General features: G+C 42.2%; 1 protein-coding gene across 5 annotated transcripts in view; it reads left to right on the top strand.

Annotated features, from left to right (window-relative positions):
* Positions 1-2,461: 2,461 nt before the first annotated feature.
* The window catches only part of Erc1 (ELKS/RAB6-interacting/CAST family member 1), a 296,730-nt gene continuing 279,486 nt past the window's right edge, over positions 2,462-19,705 (top strand). For all 5 annotated transcript variants that reach the window (XM_052174710.1, XM_052174709.1, XM_052174714.1 and 2 more), the window contains exon 1: positions 2,462-2,732. The gene's annotated coding sequence lies outside the window, so the exon portion shown is untranslated. The remainder of the gene's footprint in view (positions 2,733-19,705) is intronic.

The raw sequence follows: 19,705 nt of genomic DNA, 5'->3' as shown, positions 1-19,705 counted from the left end.
CAGACTGATCTCTGGGTTTGAGGCTAGCCCAGTCTACACAGTGAGTTCTAGGATAGCCAGGGCTACACAGAGAAACCATGGCTTGAAAAACCTAACTCAAATCAAACCAACCAACCAACCAACCAAAAAACAAAACAAAACAAAACAAAAAGCTATCGCACGGAAGTGCCCTTCAAGATATATTTGCTGAAAAAGGTATATATGAAATATATTTGTGTTTAGAGTTGGGTTCCGTCCTCGATACCTCTCTATGTATATTCCTCTATCTTCTCCCACCCCCAAGCTGAAAAATGGAACTTCTGGTCCCAGAATTCCAGATCAAAAGCACTCTGTCTGTATATTATCTAAATTATATGAGTGATACCTGAGAGGGTCATCCTGAGGCAAAATCCTCTCTAGCTAAGAAGCAGACAAGTTACATGCTTCCAGGCTACAAAGCTGGCGCACACAGGACAGAGATTTTCATGCCAAAAGGCAGAAACTGGAGAAGAGGAAGGGGCCAGGTGACAAGCACACATAAATCCCCAGAGAGTGCCAGGTGTAGTGTCACATGCTTGCAATCTCACCATTTGGGAGACTGGACCAGCTACTGTTGTGAATTCCAGGACATCCTGGACCGTACATCATACAGACAAAAAACCCAACAGAGACCCCTACACCCACAGCAGGCAAGCTCCTCTTTACTTACTACACAGAGAAGCATCTGGAAAAGTGGTCCACGAGGAAGGGCTTTAATGGGTGAGCACCTAGATAGCTAAAAAATGAAATCTCAATCCCAATTTCTCTCTCTCCCCCTCTCTCTGTCTCGGTTTCTCTCTCTCTCTCTCTCTCTCTCTCTCTCTCTCTCTCTCTCTCTCTGTGTGTGTGTGTGTGTGTGTGCTTAAGGGGCTAGAGTATGACATCAGGTGTCTCCCTCTATAGCCCTCTGCCTTGAGGCAGGGTCTCTCACTGAATCATAAGTTCATCTTTTTACCAAAATTTGGGACCAACCTGTCTTCCCTCCGCAGTGCTGGTGTTACAGATACCTGAAGGCATGTCTGGGTTTTATGGGGTTCTGGGGATTCAAACTTGGGTCCTCATGCTTGCAGAGCAAATGCTCGTATCCACTAAGCCATTTTCCCAGCCCCAGAAATGAAATATTTGAAGATTCTTCTCTGGCTGCTGTATAGTCCTGTTTGGCTGCACACTCTCTAACAATCAGCTGTCATATGTTAGATGTACTGAAGGGGAGTCAGTTCAGCGTGCCCAAGGAGCTATAATGATCCAAGTGCGTTTAGGAAGGGAAGAACAATTAAGAGAATCTGGAAAGGACAAAATACAACTTGGTGAATGAACGTGAATACTACAGGATGGGGGAGGGATGTTAATGGGATTATGAAGAGTGTAAGCCGGTTAATTATGATGGTGGGAGGTTAGGGATGAGTAAACCGATGAGTCTTAACTCCTCTCATCTCACAGGCATTTTAAATTAGCTTAATAAACCCTGTGAGTTTGGGGATGAGTATAATGTACACCACCCTTGGATTTTCGGCTTAGAGATAGCTTATCTACATTTTTAAGATTAGTAACTATGTGTTGCCCCCCACCTCTGTATTTTTTGCCTGCTCTTGACAAAAGGACAAGGTTGAGATTCAGCACCAGAAAACTGGGTTGTCTAAAATAAGGTGGCAGCTGCTTTGTAGTTCGCCTCGCTTGGTGTGAGGGCTAAAAAAAAAAAGAGGTAACGCGGGGAAGCATTTGGCACAGTACTCGCACCGCATGTGGACATCAGGTTCCGCCCACACTCTTCCTCCCTGGAATGATCCTTGCAAAAAAGCCACCTACAGAGGCGAGGGTCTTTTACCATGACCGCTTGGACAGCCCAGATGACTCAAGAGTATTATTGCCTTCCGCAGCCTCATAGCGCAAAAGCCAAGTGTGAGAGGGAAGCTTAAGTTCTCTTGGACAAAGGGTGTCCAGGCAGCCGTGGCTCTAATGACAAGCCCTGAGCTATTTCCTAAGGTGGCGGCCGTCCCAGGGTTCGGATAACGGGCTTGCCAAGGAGGGGGCGGGGCGACTCCAGGTTTGGGAAAGGCCACTCCACTCCTGGGGCTTCCAGCAGTCCACGTCCTACGGCAAGCAGGAGGAGACAAACACCGCCCCTCCTCGTCCGCACCTTCCTCGCTCAATATCGCGGCCCGGGCTCCCCGAGGACCCTCGGCCGTGGGTGTGTGTGTGAGAGGGGAGGCGCTACGTGTGGCGCAACTCTGCCTCGGCACCCAGTTACCTTCGCGGCCTCAAAGCGCCGTACTTGTCGAAGCCGGCGCGCGGTCCGGTGGAGCCGCATCGCGGGGGCGCTTCCCAGTGGGACGAGGGAAAGCCCGGCGGCCCGCGAGAGCAGGAGGCGGGGCCAGGGCGCCGCGCGGGCGACAGGGGGCGGGGCTAGGTGTGCGCGGGGGGCGGGGCGTAGTGACGTCGCGGGCGCCGGTCGTGCTGTGGCTGTGGCGGCGGCGGCGGAGGCTGTGGTAGTGTCGGCGGCAGGCTGTCCGGGAAGCAGTAGCAGCAACGGCAGCAGCAGCGGCGGCTCTGAGGAGAGTAAGGCGGCCGCGTCGGCAGCCGCTCGCTCGTCAGGCGGAACCTCGAGCTGCCCGGAGGTCGCAGGCGCCGAGGCATTGGTCGTTTCCTACCCGGCTCGGCGCTCCCGGCCCTAGCTGGGCAGGGCAGAGTGCCCCTGGGGAGGGGCGGAGCTGTAGGTGAGGCTTTGGGACCCCTCCCCCTCCTTTTGGGGCCGGGGGTGGGGAGGAGGATGGGGAGGTCGGGAGGGCGAACCCCGCCCCAGCGCACCCGAGCCCACCGGCGGCCGCGCCCTGCGGAGCTCCCGGATTGGGCGGGAGCGAAGGCGCTGGCGGTAGGGATCGCTGCTAGAGGTGGGAGGTGGGGGGCTTCTGGCCACCCCACCCCCCGAGAGCTGGGGGTGGGAGGCATGATGTGGGGATATTGGGGAGCCCTGGAGTTGGGGTGCGGCCAAGGTGGATCGGATGTAAAATGTTTAAGATGATCTTATTATTTTGAACCTGGTTAGAAGAGGAAAGGTTGTATTTCATGGAAAATGAGGCATGGATGTTGCCTTGGAGGTAGCTGGAGGGGCTCCTGCAGCAGATCTCACATTGCCACTTTAGGGTTTTGGTTGGTTTCTTGGCCAGATGAGTAGAATTCGCTGAGGGATGAGAATCCCTTTGCGTTGACTTGGGGTAGGTAAATTGTGAACGTGACTGAATGAGGTTTTTACACACAAGAAGGAAGATAGATGTTGGTGTTTAGACTTCATTCTATAGCAACCATGAAGGAGTGTGTCTCATTATTCTTAGCCCCACAAAAGTGCTATCAGCTTTTTCTTTTTCCTTGCTCCCCCCCCCCCCCCACCGCTCTTGTGCTTGATCTCTTTGTATTGTTTTTAATTTGAGTTGACCCCTTAAGAAAAGGCCCCGGACTCAGGTAGTTTCTTTGCCACGCGTATTTCAGAGTTATTACTTGTTGCAGGTGGTTGTGGCTGATTGCTTTGAGTGAACTGTGAACAGTTCTGTTGGAGATGATTGTATGAAAATTGCCTAAGCGTTTAAAGTGCAATTGTCTTTTGCACCTTGTTTTTCAACAGACCTTGATACATTTTGTGTTCATGTATTCATTATGTGTGTGTGCCCTTGTGCACACACAGGCTGGATCACTCCCTCTCACTTTGAGGTCAAAGGTCAAAGCTTTTGGGACTTGGTTCTCCCACTGTGGATGGCAGGGATCAAACTTTGGTTGTTAGACTTGTGCCATAAGCACGTTTATCTGCTGAGTTATCTGGATGTCCCTACTTTTTGGAATTTTTTTTTTTTTTAAAGGTAAGGGCTCACTCAATCCAGGCTGGTCTTCAATTTATTGTGATTCTTCTGCCTCCACCTTCCAAGTGCTGAGATTAGACATGACCTACCATGCCTGGCTTTCTTGAAGATTGCTTTTATTTTAGTGTTTTTAGGTGTGCTTATTGTCTTTTTTTTTTTTTCCTTTTCTTTTGTTGTTTTTCCAGACAGGATTTCTCAGTGTAGTCCTGGCTGTCTTGGAACTTGCTCTCCTGACCAGGCTGGCCTCAATTTTCATACAGTCATCATCAGCAAAGATCTGCCTGCTTCTGTCTCCCTAGTGCTAGAAGTAATGGCATGTGCCACCACACCTGGCTTTATTTCAGTCTTTAATAAACATTAAAAAATGAAATAGAATTTTTTTCTTTATGTAAGTACCTCCATTCCAAGGGATATTGTTAGAGTCAAGGGATTCTAAAATGTTCTTCTGGTACCCTGTGGGAACATGTATCTTTCTTTGTTGGGAGACTTTACTAAGTTGAGCAGTGCCCATCAGCATTTTACTCTGTAGTACAATAAATCTAAGTCTCTTTTGGATTCTTGCTTCCTATTAGGTTATAGTAGTCACCTGTCTTATCATTTATGAATTAAAATATTCCTTGTTGAGAAAACAGGTCCTTTGATGAATATATATTATGAGAGGCACAGTACAATAGTTCACTTATGGAAGAAGAGAAACTGCTGTAAAATCAAATTTAAACAGTAACTTTCCTAACGCTTACCTAATTTACTTGGGGAAGTGGCCAGGGGAGTACTTTTCTGTAACTTAAGAGAGAAATACATAGGTTAGGTTCAGCAGTTCTCCAACTGACTGTTTTTCATGTCTATTTCATGAGTAGACTCTGATCTACGAGGAAAAACTACTTGTAGAGATTTCTAGGAAATGGAGGCAAAGATAGTTAATTGATAAAGTATATAGATCAATTTATAGTCACTCTGGGTGATCTGACGTCCACTCCTGGGCTCTGTGGGCAACTGCACTCACTCACGTCATTCACGCTCTCTATCCTCATAACTGAACATAAAATAAATCTTAAATTCTTGTTGCTAGCTGAATGTGGTGGCTCACACCTGTAATTCTAGCCCTTAGGAGACTGAGATTGCTCCAGTTTGAAGCTAGCCTGGGCTACATAGTTACAGCTCTTACTGAGCTACAGTGTAGAATTATCTTTTTTTCTTTTAAATTAATGTTGTTTGCTTCTTATTCCTTATGCTACACTTGTTGAGTCCACTGAAGTTTTTCTTCATTGCTAGAGTCATAGAGTACTATGTCAGTCTTGTTATTCAGCTTCAAACTAGAAATTTAAAAGTGAAGATTCTCAAAGAAACATCTGTTTTATGCTGTTGACACTTTGTAGGAAGGAGTATGAGAGTTGTTAAATGTATTTTATGTATAAGGTATTAGAAACACTGATGAAGAAAGCAGGGAATAAAGTGCTATATGTAATCAAATAAGTCATCGGCTATTTTGAGAGCATTGGGCCATGATTATGTGGAATATAATTGAGTTGTATGGAGCATGAGGTTTTCCATGTTTTGGGGTGTGAGTGTCCAATCCTGGCCTTGCCATTGTATAGTGTAGGGCCTATTGCTGTTTAAGTTTAGGTTTTTTTTTTTTCTTTTCAAGACAAGGTTTCTCTGAATAGCACTGGCTGTCCTGGAACTAGCCCTGTAGATTAGGTTGGCTTTGAACTCAGATCCTCCTGTTTTTGCCTCCTAAGTGCTGGAACTAAAGTATATGTCACCATGCATGGCCTTAACCTTAATTTCTTTTTAAAAAAAGATGCAATTTTATATATGAATATATGTGAGTTTATGTATACACATGTATGCAGAGGGTCAGAGGGCATCGGATTGCCTAGAGCTAACGCAGACTGTTGTAAACTGCAAACTGTAAACTGTAAAGGTGCTGGGGACAGAACCCATGACTCTGAAAGAAAATAAATGCTTTTAGCTGTTGAGCCATCTCTCCAGCCCTAATTTCTGAACTCTAACCTCTCCCTAAAGTCTTTTGAAAAATCAAAATAATAGCAATAGTATTTAACCTCTTAGGATGGATAAAGGAGTTAAAGTAGTTGAAACAGTTTTGACACATAATTAGCTTGCTAATACCTTTTGAACTTTATTCCTTGAGCATTATTTACTCATTCAGTTAAAATATACATTTTGAAAGCTGGGAGATGTTTCAGTAGGTATAGGCAATTGTTGCCAAGTAGAACCCTTGAGTTCAAACCACAGGACTGACAGGAGAGAACTGATTCCTACAAGTTGTCATCTGGCCTTCACATTTTCACTATACACGAATGCACTGGTGCACACACAAATAGAAAATAAATAATTATTAAACACACACACACACACACACTATTGAACATGTGCTATGTGCAAAGTGTTTTAGGTGCTAGAACTCTAGTAAGGGACAAGGCAGACAAAAATTTGGAATCATAGGGGCTGGAGAGAAGGCTCAGCAGTTAAGAGCACTGACTGCTCTTCCAGAGGTCCTGAGTGGTCCCAGCAACCACATGGTAGCTCACAATCATTTGTAATGGGATCTGATGCTCTCTTCTGGCGTGTCTGAAGACAGCGCCAGTATATTCATATACATAAAATAAGTAAATAATTCATCTATATGATTATACAGTGTGACCTTAGTATAAAAAAATTGAAATCTTATGAAACATTTATCCTAGCTGAGGAGGCATATGATAAAATAGGTAAGTGAATAAATTACACACATTGGATGTTAATAAGCATTGCTGTAGTTCTTTGTTGTTGCAGTGTTAAACATCCTGGCAAAAATAACTTCAGGGAGAAAGGATTTGACTTCTAGTTCAGAGTGATATAGTTGATCATGGTGGGGAAGATGCGGTAGCAGGGAGGGAAGGCGTGGGGACAGGAACAAAAGCTGGTAGACTGGTGGCAATGACCCGAGTAAAGTAAGGAGTCATGTCTTCTGACTTGTGTTTTAGAAGAATGGCGGTTATGACTCTGTGGGATATAGGGCAGGGTGGGAGATAGACATCAGCACAGGAGGCAGGAGACTGTGTGGTGTCATTTCTAATATAAATGGCTCTGACCAAGTGGTAGGAACACTAAATGCTGAGAGGAATTTGAGTATATTTTGGATTTTCAGTACATATTGAGGGTAGATAAGTTGTAGTGATTGAATTTGAGATGCAAGCATCTTAAGAATAAGTGATGTTTTTGCTTGAATAACTAGAACAAAGCTGGAGAAAGCAGTTGAAGCATGTTTGGGGCAATTCTCAAAGTTCAGGGAGGTATGCAGGAAGAGTAAGCTGTCTCTTCTCACATTTAAAATTGTGGCAGGTTGAGAGAGAGCCTCAGGGAGTGAGTTCAAATAGAGAAGAGATCCAAGCCTCTGAGGTCCGGGACACATTCTTTTATGTCTTCATCCTGTCCTGAAGTTAGAATGACTCTAGGTGATCCTTAGGCCTTGGGGGTGCAATAGCTAACTGACAAGCACCTCTACCTTTATGGCACTTACCTTACCAAAACCTGCAAGATATTCTGGACAGATGCAGAGGAACTGATGAACAAAGTCACTGAGTAAGACGGAAGGCCAGGAAGGCGCAGTGTTCTATGGGAGGAGAAACGGTCAGCTCCAGCACTTGTCAGCTGTACCTGCATGTCGGCTAAGAGGGGTCAGCTTGACTGCTATGCAGGTGACTCGACGTCCTGGTGTGAGGTAGATGAAGTGGGTACAGCAGCATTCAGTTCTTTTACTTGCCTGGGTTGATTAGAAAAGTTAAAAATGAACAAAGAAGATGTCTGTGATTTTTGTTTTCATTCTTATATACATAATATTAGATGCTAAAATACTAAATGTATCATATTAAGAACTCAGGGAGCAGTTTCTTCCATCCCATCTTAATTTTTCTGTTTCTCTTTTGATCACTAATTCTCTCTTTCTCTCTCTCTTTTTTTTTTGTTAAAAACTAAAAAAAAAAAAAAAACCCCCCCAAAAAAACCACATTATTCCATTGTATGTGTATGGGTGTTTTGCCTACTCTTATGTCTGTGCCCTGTGTGCCCTATGAGTGTGCTTGGTGCCTGAGGCATCCAGAAAGGGGGATTGGATCTCTTAGAACTGGAGTTATAGTTGCTTGTGAGCTGCCAGATGGGTACTGGGAATTGAACCCCAGTTCTTTGCAAGAGCAGCAGTGCATTGGACAATCTTTCAGGCTTCCTTGTGTGTGTGTGTGTGTGTGTAGGTGTCTTAACTCCTTGTTCTGGACTGTTAGGGGAAATATTAAAAAAAGGTAGCCGGGCGGTGGTGGCGCACGCCTGTAATCCCAGCACTCTGGGAGGCAGAGGCAGGTAGGTTTCTGAGCTTGAGGCCAGCCTGGTCTACAAAGTGAGTTCCAGGACAGCCAGGGCTATACAGAGAAACCCTGTCTCGAAAAAACCAAATCCAAAAAACCTAAAAAAACCAAACCAAACAGACAACAACCCCCTCAAAAAAAAAGAGAAAAAAACAACAAAAAAAAAAAACAAAAACAAAAAAAAAGGTACCATCATGTGCTAGCGCCAGCTACTCTCTGGCCCCTGTGACTCTGCTGCCTCCAAGACTAGTCCCAAGTAGCGACCACCCATCTCATAGTTCTCTTGCTGTAGATTCTGCTCATATTCCCAGCCATCCACCCCTGTAGTCAGTAGTCCCAAATCCTAGTAACCCAGTAAAATCAGAACTCTAGAGGCTTGTAATTTATAAGTCAGATTTTTATCAGTAAATTCTCACCCCACATAACGCCCACACAATGAACTCAGAGCCAACTGATATAAATATAAACTGTCCATCTAGATAAAACAAATTGTCCTGTAATTATCCATCCCCTATAAGATATTCATAGCTACCTGTCATTATTTAAAGTTACTCGGAATCTGGATCATCTTTCTCTTCCTCCATTTTCCTTCCTTCTCCTGTCTCTTCTGTCTCTAAAAATCTCTGCTTGCCTTTCTTTTCCACTGCCCAATCACAGGCTTCTTGTTGTCTTAATATTTAAATTAATTGGGGAAAAATTCTGCTACACTGGACCAAGTGACAATACTTCTACTTCCACCTACAGAGGGCTGGAATTTCAGGCATGCATTACCTTGTCTAGTTTTTGTTTTTCCTACCAATAAAATTTTGTGCAATTAAATGCTATTTAGTCATTTTAAAATTGCATTAAGAAATATTTCATTTTTCTGGTCTAATGAACTCTGACTTTATTTTAGAATATATTCTCTTCATAGATAGTTTTGAACCCTTTCAAGGGAAATAGTGATCTCTAGGGTTCCACAGAGATTGACTGAATCACACCAGACAAGACTAGTTTTATAGAATGATCTGGTTATTTGACTGATGAATAAAAGATATGTGGTTATCATGTACTGGATTTCAGCTACATCTTTTCATGCTGTCTCTGTGGAAAATATGAAAAAAAAAGTCCTATATTTCATTAGGACAGTGACTATCTGTCATGCGTACTCTGCTGAGCAAATAATAGGTAGTTACTATATTTGATGAATGAATGGATAATAGTACAAGTAAATGAATTCACAAGTGATTGAATGGCTGAAGCCAGCAAATAGAGTTGCTTACTGAGGATGCAGAGTTTCAAGAGCTGATGTTAAAGGACCCATTCATGTGTGTATTGAGCCAAGCAGCCCTGTAGCAGGAGTGGCAGTGTAGAGCACAGCCGCCATCATGAAGTTGGTGCCTGTGCATCCTGAGATGGTTGTCAGCAGTCAGTGAGGAGGGCGAAGTACAAGACTCTGTTGACTGAATAGCAGGAGAAGCACAGTAAGGGTCTCCGTGAGAGTTTAGGAATAACGGCCTGGCGAAGGCCTTTTCTCATTGTTGGGTATGGTGTGGGAGACTGAAAAAGGACTGTGTGACAAGGTGTCCTGCTTCGAAAGCACTTCTCAGGTAAGGCAGAAACAAGACTTTGGCAGACTTCTCAAGAAAGTTTATTTTCTCTATTGGCTTCTTACCATTTCTTAACTTAAAAAAAGGTCTCTGGTTGAGAAATTCCACAACTCCATATTTTATTGTTCTAAGCCGCTTTCCAGCTTTGCAGCCAAACTTTGTTATTGTTTGATTTTTATTTTATTTTTGAGTCAGAGTTTCATGAAGCTCAGTCTGTCTGTCCTCAAATTCACTATGACCTTTAGCTCTAGATCCTCTTTCTTACCTTCTCTATCCAAATTTAGGGATTCTAGGCTAGAACCACCATCTCCAGGTTTAGAGCCAAACTTCTTGAGAAGAGTTCTCTACATTTATTGTATTCTTCCATTTTTTCATCTGTGATTTCCTTTCCTTCTGTGTTATCTTTATGATTTTATGGAGACTGAAAATAGCACAGGAATATAGCCAGTGGCTGTTTGTCTGTCCTTGTGTTTAACCCTTTAGCAGGTGTACCTGTGGTCTGTTGCTACATAATAAATGATCCCCACATTTAAAATAAGAAACATTTCTCCTATGATGGTTTCTGTGTCAGAAGCCTGGTTGTGTTTGGTGCCTCTGATTCAGGGCCATCAGTGAGGGCGTGGAGGTGTTGACTGAGGTTGCTGTGATCTCAGAGCTTCGCGGAGGAGGTTCTGCTTCCAGGCTCCACGCGTGGCTGGTGGTTGGCTTCAGGCTTTTGCTGGCTGCTCACTGCCATATGGGTCCCCACTCAGGCTTATGCAGGCACTTAATGGCAGCTTGCATCCCTTGGATCAAGAGCTCTGGAGGGCAGTGGGGAGATACTAGCCACAGTGTTTTCTAATGTAATCTTATAAGTGATGTGCTCTCACTTTTGCTGTGTTTGTGTATTAGATGGTTATGTTTAGATCCAACAAACTCAAGATGGGATTTCATAATGCCATGTTGGAAACTGCCTGCCACAGCAGACTTCACAGTTGGGCAATCTCTCTCTCTCTCTCTCTCTCTCTCTCTCTCTCTCTCTCTCTCTCTCTCTCTCTCTCTCTCTCTCTTCCTCTCTTCCTTCCTCCCTCCCTCCCTCCCTTCCTTTAAGAATTATCTATTTTATATATGTGGGTACACTGTTGCTGTCTTCAGACACACCAGAAGAGAACATCTGATCCCATTACAATTGGTTGTGAGCCACCATGTGGTTGCTGGGAATTGAACTCAGGACCTCTGGAAAAGCAGTTAGTGCTCTTAACCACCAAGCCATCTCTCCAGCCCCACAGTTACTCTTTTCTTTTTTCTTTTTCTTTTTCTTTTTCTTTTTCTCTTTTTCTTTTTCTTTCCTTTCCTTTTCTTCTTCTTTTCTTTTCTTTTTTTTTGAGACAAGGTTTTGAACTCACTACACAGCTCAGGTCTCAAATTTACATCAGTCATCTTGTTTCAGCTTTTCCAAGTGCTGGGATTGCAGGCGGGAATCCTGGCATTCTCCTTTGACTTTCAGAGGTTGCTTCTGGGTTTCTTGCTCAGTTTATCAGCTCTGCTTTCAGTCACCTTTTGGATCCTTTTCTACCCACTCATTAAAAGGTTGAGTTTCTCCAGGCCATTTTCTCCCCTTGTGTTTTATCTTATGTTGAGGGTGTATTCTCACTACAGGATTGCTCTACCCTGAGTGTGAGGACCAGAGTATTTAACTTGTTGCTCACTATTTCCACCAAGAAGTTCCTTAGACTTAGTGCATTCCAATCTGAATGCATGATGTCTGTTCTTCTCTGGACTTCCTTAGTCAAGACACCAATCCAGAAATATATGTGGTTTCTCCTTCTTTTCTATCTCCTAGTTTACTATTCCTTATTGATTTTTTATAACTGTGGTAGTGTTCAGTGTTGGTGTGAATATTCTTGAAGATGTATTTAATGCATTCCCTCCTGGGTTGCAAGCTTTGAATGAGGGCTAAGTAAAGATTCTGTAGCCTTTGCTCCTACCTAGTGAAAGTATGAGCACTTTTTGTTTGTTTGCTTTCTTGTTTTTTGAGACAAAGTTCCCCTGTGTAGCCTTGGCTGTCCTGTAACTCAGTCTGTAGACTAGGCTAGCCTGGAACTAAGAGATCCACCTGTCTCCACCTCCCAAGGGCTGGAATTAAAGGTGTGTACCCCTTCCCCCAAGAGAAGCTATGAACTTTTTACTTTTTTTTGTTGTTTGTTTTTTTTTGTTTTGTTTTTTTTCGAGACAGGGTTTCTCTGTGTAGCCCTGGCTGTCCTGGAACTCACTCTCTAGACCAGGCTGGCCTCGAACTCAGAAATCCACCTGCCTCTGCCTCCCAGAGTGCTGGGATTAAAGGTGTGCGCCACCATCGCCCGGCAGCTATGAACCTTTAAGTAGGACATATTATCAAGTATGTTTTAGAAGGATAAGTGTTTAATTTTATTTCTTCTTCTGAGATGGAGTCTCACTATGTAGCCTGGGCAAGCTCGAGCTTGCAGTCCTCTTGTCTCAGCACTGTTTTGGGATTACATTCTAATGTTTGCCACCAAAATGATGCGGTAGTCAGTAAACTATCATTGCTAGTGATTCACCAACGAATAAAATTAGCCCCCTGATTTTTTCTAGTTTTATTGTGGTATACTATGTATGAATGAACAGATTCACCTTACCATTCTCTGAATATATTAACTTAGAGGCAGGCGGATTTCTGAGTTTGAGGCCAGCCTGGTCTACAGAGTAAGTTCCAGGACAGCCAGGGCTACACAGAGAAAACTTATCTCGAAAACAAACAAACAAAAAAAAAATATTACCTTTATTACCTTAACTTCCCCCATTGTTATTGTTGACCTGAAAGCCATTTCATTCAGAATTAACCAGTGTTCTGTGGGAAATGCCTTAGGTTTAACATTCGTGATATTACCGTGAGGCCATTTTGGAAAATAAAAGTTTAGACTTTAAATTTCATTTTAATGTGTAATATAATTTACCTGTTAGAGTAGAACAATATGAACTAGAGAAGTAGTTCAGTAGGTAAAGTGCTTGTTGCATAAGCACGAACACCTCAGCTCTAGCGCGAGAGCCGTGTGAAGAGCCAAGCATGGTGGCAAGTCCCTGGGGCTAGCTGTCCGGTCAGCCTAGCCTAATTTGTGAGCTTCAGGCCAAATGAAAGACTTGTCTCAAATTATAAGGCTCCTGAGGAATGAGACCTACAATTGGCCCCTGGTCTAGATGCATGTACACACATATGCACTCACATAAACACAGAGCTGTATCCACATGTATGCATGCAACACACAAAGACATTTTTATTTTATATATCCTATATAATGTATATTATATAAAATATAATATATGCTATATCATATATATTTGTATATTATATATCAAAGATATATCTAACTAAATATAGATATTTAGAAAAATATCTAAAACAAATGTGTAGTTAACAAAGTGTGGAATACTTATCTTCTAGATCAAATATTAGGACATTGTCACCATTTCAGAAGCTTTCTGTATCAATCTAGTCCATTCCTACTTTATCGAGACATAGCCACTGTCCTGACTTAGATGGGATTCATACTGTAGGCTGCGTCTTCTGTAGTGAGACAGATCCCACCTGTCAGCCCAGCATTTAGGAAGCTGAGACAGGAGTTAGAGGGCACATTAGACTATTTAATAAGTTTAAGGACAACTAATCGACCTACCTACCTTATTGAACTGTCTACCTACTCTGCCTCCCTCTGTCCCTCCCTCCTTCTCTCCCTCCTTCCCTCTCACCCACTCATTTATTCATCTATCCATCTGTCCATCCAGCTAGCTAGACATGGTCTCACTGTAGCCCTTCTATCCTGAAACTTGCTATGTAGAACTGACTTCTAGCTCAAAGAGCTCTGCCTACCTCTACTTAAGAGTGCTGTGATTAAAGGCATGCACCCTCACACCTAGCTATTCCCCCACCCCATCCTCCTTTTCCAGAGAAGTTCTCTAGGTCGTCTAGGCTGGTCTAGAACTTTTGACTTTCCTGTCTCAGTCTCCTGAGTATTTCAATTTCAGGCCTGCACCACTGTTTTGGCTTTGTATTCATTCAGCCCTTCCTGTGATAATGTGAAATGATACAATGCTTATAGGATGAAATGTATTTAGGTGAATAGCATAGGTATTAAGACATAGTGTTAGGCTACTCTGGAAAGGATACTTGGACTCAGCATCTTGATACTAGATCTGATTATCTAGACAGCCACCAAGAGACTAATGGATAGGTAGCATAGACAGCATGGATTCAGTAGATTCCTGGGAAAGGTGAAACAGAAGGCATGAGATATTTTGATACTATTCAAATATCATATGGTTAAAAACTTACTGTTTATTTCTGCAATAAATCACTTAATATTATCATATTTTAGCTTCCTGTTTGGTACCTGAAACCACAGACAGTGGAACTGCATATTAAGGGGCCTACTGTATAGGACTTTCTTTTCTTTCTTTTTTCTTTCTTTCTTTTTTCTTTTTTTTTTTTTTTTGTTTTTTGTTTTTTTTTGTTTTGTTTTGTTTTTTTCAAGACAGGGTTTCTCTGTGTAGCCCTGGCTGTCCTGGAACTCACTTTGTAGACCAGGCTGGCCTCAAACTCAGAAATCTGACTCTGCCTCCCAAGTGCTGGGATTAAAGGCGTACGCCACCACCGCCCGGCTTTCTTTCTTTTTTAACAACAACCAAGAATTATTTATTTTTTTATTTATATGAATACACTGCAGCTGTCTTCAGACACACCAGAAGAAGGCATCAGATCCCATTACAGATGGTTGTGAGCTACCGTGTGGTTGCTGGGAATTGAACTCACGACCTTTGGAAGAATAGTCAGTGCTCTTAACCGCTGAGCCATCTCTCCAGCCCTGTATAGGCTTTTCTAGGTTTATTTTTTCTACTTTTCAACTTCCTCTATGTGGAATCATATATATCCTGTATACTGGAATCTTGATATGACATTTTGAGAGAGTTTTGATTATGAGTTGCTGAGGTTCACTTTCATTGCTAAATAATATTCTGTTGTATAAATATACCATACTTCCCTTCTCCAATTTCTACATATGAAAGAAAACATATGATACTTTTCCCCCTTCTGTATCATTTATTTCTATAACAGTGTATCATCCAGTTTGTGCTGGTTACTTCTTTGTAACCTTGACACAGCTAGGGTCATTTGGGAAGAGAACTTCAGCTGAGAAGATGCTTCCATTATACTGGCCTGCAGAGCATTTTCTTGACTAATGATTGATGTGGGAGAGCACAGCCCACTCACTGTGGGCGGTGCCACTCCTGAGTAGCAGGTCCTGGGTGCTTAGAACACAGTCTGAACAAGCCAGGGGAAATAAGCCATAGAGCAGCATTCTTCCTCCACACTTTTGCTTCAGTTCTTGTCTTCAGATCCTATTTGAGTTCCTGTTTTGGTTTCTCTCAGAGATGGAATATAATGTGTAAGACAAGTCAGCCCTTACCTTCCCAAGTTGTTTTTGGTCAGTGTTTATCACAGCAACAGAGAAGCTAGGACATAGTTCTGTTTTACTGAAAATGACATAATTTCATTCTTTATGATGACTAATATATATTTCTTTTCATCTGTTGATGAACATCTAGGCTGATTCTATATCTTTATAAATACTGTAGCAGTACACATGGGTGCACAGATATCTCTTTTGGGTGCTGATTGAATTTTGGTCAATTAAGTTGTTTGTTTTTTGATTCCTGGAACTCTGTGTAGATGGCCTGCTTCTGCTTTCTGAGCCACTGGAATCAAAGGTGTGTGCCACCATGCCAGCTGATTAATTTTTGGCAGAGCTCCTAAGGTATTCAATGGGGGAGTTTGGGGGAAGAAATAGAACAACTGATTATCACTATATGCAAGACAAAGAAAGAACCTCAAATTTTACCTCATAGGAGAAATTCTGAGGAGAGAAGTTTTTAAGTTAGTGTTTTAGGTCAGCATGCAAAGTCTTAGGTGCCATTATACTCACAGATGTATGTCTCTGTTACCATCAGTCGCTCTGCTCCCTCACCTGCTGCCTCTACTCCTGGCTGCTGCTTTTTTTCCTTACAGGATTTTGTTTTGGGATGGATTCTTGGGTTTATAGTATGTTTTCCAGGATGATGCTAAAGTGCTAGGCCCAAGTGACCTTCCCTTTATCGAGTTAGTGGAACTACAGGTGTATCTGTACCCAGCTAGGGTTTTCTAGATACAAGATTAAAAGCATAACTCATAAAAGAAAATAAGACAATTTGCTCTTTATAAAAATTAAATTTTTGGCCAGGTGTGGTGGTACATGCCTTTAGTCTCAGCACTAGAGGCACAGGGACAGGGATAGGTAGGATAGGTAGCAAGGTGGGGCAGAGGCAGATGGAATCTCTGTACGTTTGAGACCAACCTTGTCTATATAGTAAGTTCCAGGACATATAGAACTACATAGAGAGGCTGTTTGCCCAAAACAAAAAAAAAAAAAAACCAAAAAAAAATCAGGTTGAAAGTTTTACTCTTAAAATGCAATCACTAACAAAATAAACAAAACCAAACCAAAACAAGTGACAAATATTTGCAATCAAGTAGTTGATAAAGGACTTATGTCTTTTATTCAGAACATTATTCTTAATTTTAAAGACTTTATTTGTGTGTGTGTGTGTGTGTGTGTGTGTGTGTTGGTGTGAGTACTCACAGAGATGAGAAGGGATCATTAGATCCTTTGGTGCTGGAGTGTCAGGTGTTTGTGAGCAGCCTGATGTGGGTGGTAAGGTCTGAACTCTGGCCCCTTACAGAACAGTAAGCACTCTAAATTTCTGAGCCATCTCTCCATCTAAATGCAAATTCATCCCTTGCATTTAGAACATATGAGGAACTCTTACTAATTAGATAAACAAACCAAGAAAATATGAACAAAAGATTTGAATAGAGCCTTCACTGCCATGGTAATAAGCACCTGGGAAAGATATTTCCCACCATTAGTCATTATATCAGAGCCACCACAGTGAGATAACCGCCCACACCCTTGGAGAATAGCTTAATGAAAAGAATGGGGTAGTGCAGGTGAGGGCGTGAGGAGCTGGCATTCCTGTGCATGTGCATGGCTGGCAGTGCTAGTAAATGTTACAGATGTTATGAAAGTAAGTCAAGAATATTTACTGTATGCTCTTAGCTTTTGTAATTAGGTGTCTACAGAGAGGAAATGAAAACATGTCCTCAGATTATTCACAGCAGCATCAGTTACAATAGCAAAATTTGGGAGCAGGTAAGCTGATGAACAATAAAAAGGAACAAACTACTAAATTTCACACAAATAGCCTCAAAATGTTACGCCAAACACAGCCAGGCAGTGGTGGTGCATGCCTGTAATCCCAGCACTCTGGGAGGCAGAGGCAGGTAGATTTCTGAGTTCAAGGCCAGCCTGGTCTACAGAGTGAGTTCCGGGACAGTCAGGGCTACACAGAGAAACCCTGTCTCAAAAAAAAAAACAAAAAAACAAACAACCAAAAAAACAAAAACAAAAAACAAAAACAAACAAACAAAAAAACAAAACTAAAAAAAAAAACAAAACCAAAAAAACCCAAAAAAAACCCAAAAACCTAAATCCAAAAAAAACTAAAAAAAAAAAAAAGAAGAAGAAGAAATAACAGTTTATAATTTTATTTATGAGAAATTTACAGGAAAGTCTGTCAAATCAGTTGTGGTCAGATTAAGGCATAAGATTGAGGATTAACTGAAAGTGAATATAGAAGCTCGGGCTGGCCTTTTGCCTTAGCCTCCTGAGTGCTGGGAGCCAGCATGCTTGGCATAAGCAACTTTTTTTTTGTGTTAGTTGAAGTGTTTTAAATGTTGTGATGGTTGTATAATTGTACAAATTTACTAAAACTCATCAACATATACTATAAAATGGTATTTGACTAATGACTTAATAAAATTATTTAAAATGTCATTTGATTGTGGGCCTGGTGGATTTTCATTTTAAAATTGGAATCAGTTTGTCAGATTAAGAACTGTATGAGGGTCAGGTGCGGTGGGGCATACCTTTAATCCTAGCATTTGGGAGGCAGATATAGGTAGTTCTCTGAGTTCAAGGCCGGCCTAGTCTACAGGGCTAGTTCTAGGACAGCCAGGGCCAAACTGGCAGAGGTGGGTGGGTCTCTGTGAGTTGAAAGCCACCTGGTCTACATAGTGAGTTCCAGTTTAGCCAAGGCTATGTAGAGAGACCCCGTCAAAATGAAAAAGAAGGGCCTGGGTGATAGACAGCTCAAGTGTGCTTGATGCTCTGGGTTCAGTTAGCACAGTGAAGTAAACATGCTGGACCGTGGGTGGCTGCCCAGCAGTAGAGTGCTTGTCTAGCGTGCCTGAGGGCCTCTGTTAGATACTCATCCCTCTATTGGTTGGACATGATGGTATACGTCTGCAATTGCAGAACTCAGGATGGAGGCTGAAATGTCAGAGTGCCAGGGCTTAAACATGAACCCATGTTCCCAAACCAAAAACACAACAAAAAACAAAATCCCACTGGCTAGGTCTTAGCCAAGATGAGAGGTGAGCAGACACCTGAGGTTGTTCTCTGACTTTAGAAAGATGTGTGTCAACACACGATTGTGCCTGCACTCACATACATGCACATACATAAACCCCCTCAAAAGATAAAAGGAAGTTGAGGCCCTAAATTAGAATTCGGTTGGACTTACAAATTGGATAAAATTAATTCTTTATGGTCTGGAATCTTGAATTGTTAAATGTGATTCCATTGTTTTTCATTTCTTAGATGATTATTTTAAAATACATTTGTTTATTTGTGTGTATGTGAGAGAAAGAGACAGAGGTAGAAATAGACAGAGATAGAGAGGAGGCAGACAGACATGGAGGGCTGCGGAGGTCAGAAGACAGCTTGTGATTCTTGGTTGTCTCCTTCTGCCATGTGGGTCCAGGGATTAGACTCAGGTATCAGGCTTTGTGGCAAGTGATGAGCCATCCCAAAAGTCCTTTCCTTGTTTTTTGTTTGCTTTTTGAGACATTGTCTTGCTAGGGTAACCTCACATTTATGGCAGTCTTACCTCAGCTGCCCAGAAGGCTGCTGTTACAGGTGTGAGCCACTGCGTCAGGATCAGTAATGGCTTGTAGTTCTTTTCTTTTGCAGTGTTCTTACACAGCTTTTGTTTTGTTTATGCTACTGTAGTAGACTTGTTTTTGCATTATTACTATTTTTTTTAAACAAGACATGATCTCACAGTGTTGTTCAGGCTGGCCATTAATCCCAGGCTTAAGTTACCCTGCCACCTCAGCTTCCTGTTCTAGCCTTCCAAATAGCTGGGCCTACGAGTATATGCCATGGTTCCTGGCTTTTATTTAAATAGTTTTATTTATTCATTCAATATAAATGAATAGGGTAATAAACTTAACCCCTCACATTCCACTATTTAGTCCTGACTAGCTTGGCGCACACAGAGATCCAATCTGTGTCTTGAGTGCTAAAATTAAAGGAGTGCCACCATGTCTAGCCTAATTATTTAACTCTTGAATATGGGGTCCTGCTTTTTAGTCCAATCTGATCTCTGTTTGTAATGATCTTGATTCCATGGTAGTTATCATACCTTAGCTTCTAGTACTGGGAGTACTGGTTGCCAAGAGAATTTTGAAATAAAATTTATTTTCTGTTTATCATTGTTATATGGAGACAAATTTGAATTTTCAGAATAGTCTGTATTTTTCTAAGTTTTGCCAGCTTAGCCTCATAACTTAACCTGTAAATTCTCTTTGATTTCCATGTTGTATAATGTGTAAATTGTTACTGTCTTTTCTTAGAAGTTCAGGCACCCTTCCCCCTTCCCTGGCTAGGATTCCTAGCATTGGTTGCATAGATTGGTGGTGAGAAATGTCCTTGCCATTTACTTCTCAGGGAGAACTTTT

Source organism: Apodemus sylvaticus, chromosome 2 (genome assembly GCF_947179515.1).
Source record: "Apodemus sylvaticus chromosome 2, mApoSyl1.1, whole genome shotgun sequence".
In the NCBI taxonomy this organism is placed as follows: Eukaryota; Metazoa; Chordata; class Mammalia; order Rodentia; family Muridae; genus Apodemus; species Apodemus sylvaticus.
Note: the sequence above shows the minus strand (reverse complement) of the source record. Positions and strands in the feature narration are given on the sequence as shown.